This window comes from Pseudochaenichthys georgianus, unplaced genomic scaffold, assembly GCF_902827115.2.
Source record: "Pseudochaenichthys georgianus unplaced genomic scaffold, fPseGeo1.2 scaffold_561_arrow_ctg1, whole genome shotgun sequence".
NCBI classification, from domain to species: domain Eukaryota; kingdom Metazoa; phylum Chordata; class Actinopteri; order Perciformes; family Channichthyidae; genus Pseudochaenichthys; species Pseudochaenichthys georgianus.
In genome coordinates this window covers 97,633-101,248 of record NW_027263122.1, presented here as the reverse complement: position 1 = coordinate 101,248, position 3,616 = coordinate 97,633, and positions in this window count along the sequence as shown.

The window sequence follows — 3,616 nt, the reverse complement described above, 5'->3', positions numbered from 1 at the left end:
TTAATCTGTTGAAATTCAATCATGTTTAATCTTAGTTGCCTAATCTTGCAGTTGAGATAGCGTAAAGCAATTACTGATTCTCATTAAGAATCACCGGAGAGCGTCAGTCCATAAATCTCTTTCAAACGTTCCCACCTAAGGCTTTTTAATGCGATGCAGATACATGACATGATGTGATGCAGATATAAATTACATGTGTGACACTAGCGCATGCATAATGTTAATTCTCTGAGCCTCTTTCCAATCAGGCCGGCTTTATCACACGAACAAAGGAACACACAAGTCCATCTTCATTTTGTAATTTTCCATAGAGTCACTGATGAATCCTTTCATTCATGTTTCCCTTTTATATGATCGAATCAGGCGAAAATAGATCCCTTCACGTGGATGATTTGTGTGAGTGGTGTTTTAGCGTTATAAGATTATGTTCATGTCCTTGGGGTTGGAGAGACGCCTGTTTTCGACGCAATGTGTGAAGGTCTGTTTGTTGTTCTACTAATTTGGTCTTCTATACAATCAGATCTTTCAAATCATTTAAAATTGCCACCAGCAGGTTTCGAGGTTGGGCTTTTTGGCGATTTAATAAAAACAACTGGAAGATATATACATTGTTTCCAGACGGCAAATCCCACTAACTTTGTTGATCTCCTGACTTCTCCTGTAGCGTCATTAGCAGGTCAATGTTTTATTGTAAATACTTTATCTGTGAATTTCGAACAGGAAGTGTTGTCTCGAGTCACACACGGCTGCTGTGGCCCTCATAGAAAGTGATAAGCCTCTGTGTTAGCAGCGATTGTATGTAGTGAATTATTACACACTGCTTCGTTAACCCAATACAATTAAGTGTTGCTTCTTCTTGACACCAGTATAATGGCATGTCGATTTGATACTGAAAAAAGCCAAGCCAAGTAGCGGTGATTGAAGATGAGATTTGTTTGGTTCCACATTTACCTTTTGGACCGTTAGTTAGTTATGTAACTAGTGCGCCATCTGGGACCCATCGTGCACTTTGCCATACTTCATATTGGGACGCTCTTAAGCAATCAAAACAGGACATATAAGTAACTAAGTAAGTGATTGGAGACACGGCATCACTTTGGAGTCTATATCTTCACAACGAGGTTGACATTTGTGGTTTTGAGGGAATTTTGTCTATGTGCTAAATCACCACAGAACTTGGTACGACTTAAGTTACCCTCTTACGTTTAATTTAGAGTCACTATAATAATAATAATAACTGATATTTCTATAGCGCCTTTCAAGGGACCCAAGGTCGCTTTACAGGAATAGGGCAAGCACAAACAAAACAAAACAAAGGTCAGACAGACAAAACAACAGATCGATGTAAGGGCCGAAAGGCTTGATAAACAGATGGGACTTGAGGGCCCGTTTGAAGGCGTCCAGTGTGGGGATGTTGCGAATCTCCGCAGGGAGAGCGTTCCAGAGGGTGGGGGCTGCCACACTGAAGGCTCTGTCCCCGAAGGTTCTCAGTTTGGTGCGGGGGGTGGTGAGCAGGCCAGAGTCTGAAGACCGCAGGTTCCGGGGTGGGGCATGTGGGTGGAGGATGTCCGATAGGTACTGGGGGGCAAGGGCATGGAGGGACTTGTAGGTCAGGAGGAGGACTTTATAAGTTATGCGGAACTTGACCGGCAACCAGTGGAGGTGGATGAGGGTGGGAGTGATGTGCTGCCACGGCTTTGTGTGTGTGAGGACCCGAGCTGCACAGTTTTGGACATACTGGAGCCTGTCCAGGGTTTTGTTGGGAACCCCGAACAGGACACCATCGCAGTAGTCCAAGCGGGTGGTGACAAATGCATGCACCAGGGTCTCGGCAACCGACTCCGAGAGTGACGGTCGGAGTCTGGCAATGTTCCGCAGGTGGTAGAAAGCCGATTTGGTCACTGATTTGACATGGGAATGGTAGGAAAGGGTGGAGTCGAGGATCACACCCAGGTTGCGGGCTTCAGGAGATGGGGAGATGGAGCAGCCGTCGACCTCAACGACGAAGTCACCAACCTTCTGGAGCAGTGCCTTGGGTGCCACAACCATGAGCTCTGTTTTACCGCTGTTCAGCTTCAGATAGTTTGAAGACATCCATGTCTTGATGTCATGCAGGCAGTTGATGAGAGACTGAGGGGGGAGCTGGGAGGATGGAGTGGTGCTGAGATACAGTTGGGTATCATCAGCGTAGCAGTGGAAGTTGAGTCCATGATGTCGGATGATCTGGCCGAGGGGGAGCATGTAAATGGTGAACAGGAGGGGGCCAAGTACAGAGCCCTGGGGTACACCGTGGTGGGCCGGGGGTGAGTTTGAGCCACTGATGGAGACCAACTATACTATACCTCAGCTGTTGACTGTGTGTTCATTTTTAAACACTTTACTTCACTTTACTGTTAAGCTTTTCAAGGAGTCTCTCCAGCTCTCCGTCTATTGGAAAATAAGAGTCGGGAGCCGTGGGCGTTTATTAACTTTGCTAAAACAACTCTGAAATGAGTCTGTCAAAGGTGCGGAAAGAAAGAGGATCAAATCAAGATGAAGTGATACAGAAGGAGAGAGAAATAGAATTATAATGATGTGATAAAATGAAGGTAGATGGGAGAAGATGGAGGGAAGACGAGAATGGGGAGGGGAGAGATGTGAGAGAAGATAGTGATGGTGTGATAGAGGGAGAGAATTAACTCGGCCTATGGAAAGCTGATTTCCCTGCAATCTATCTTCCTGCCTAATACCCTGATTAATAGAGATAGGTCTGAGTTAGCCGAACGAAGAGAGGAGGTGAGAAAGTAAAGGTGTGGATCAAGAGGGGAAGTGAATAAGTGAACGAATAGAATGAGGGGGGGTGAGGAAGAGAGGCGATAATTGGAAGACAGTGTTGGCACTTTGACAAATCACACACATGGAGGGAGGAAGATGAAAAGGGAGGAGGGAAAGGAGAGGAAGAAGCCTCCGGGATGGAAATTATGAGTATGATGAGAGGATGAAGAGGTAATAAACAACTTCCAGTCGCTAATAAACGAGTCACAGATTAAATCTAGCTGATTGACTGAGAACATCAGCTGGAGTGCAAACTGTCTCATTGATTTCGTCCTAATCGATATCCCTGAAAGACAAGCGATAAAAAGAACAGCCATGTTTCCCTTTCACCAAACAAGTCCTTAATTCACCTCAGTAATACATTCGTAATTATTTTTAAGTGATTTCATTTGGTTCATTTAGCTGCACTGACAGAACTGACGAGATCCCCATTAGGCGGTATCATTATAATTAAACTTCGGTGTAATTTTAATGTGGTGTTTTGGGTGATTGGGGATATGCTCATCCAAAAAGAACGTCGACAGGGGGAGAAATGACATTGATTAAATATAATAGGGGATAAAATGTGGTGGAAATGGTCTGTTTAAGAGAATATTAACACTTGACACTGACATGGAAAGCATATAAAGTCATTTACTGTCATTATGGTGGCTGATATACAAATGAAAACAGAACACCATCGATGATCTAACTTCTCATCCATACATTATTTTCATATTGTGTAATTAAGATGAATGCAGCACACTTTTTAACATGTGAAATAATCATTATAACCCCATACAGATGCAATACTCAAGTACAA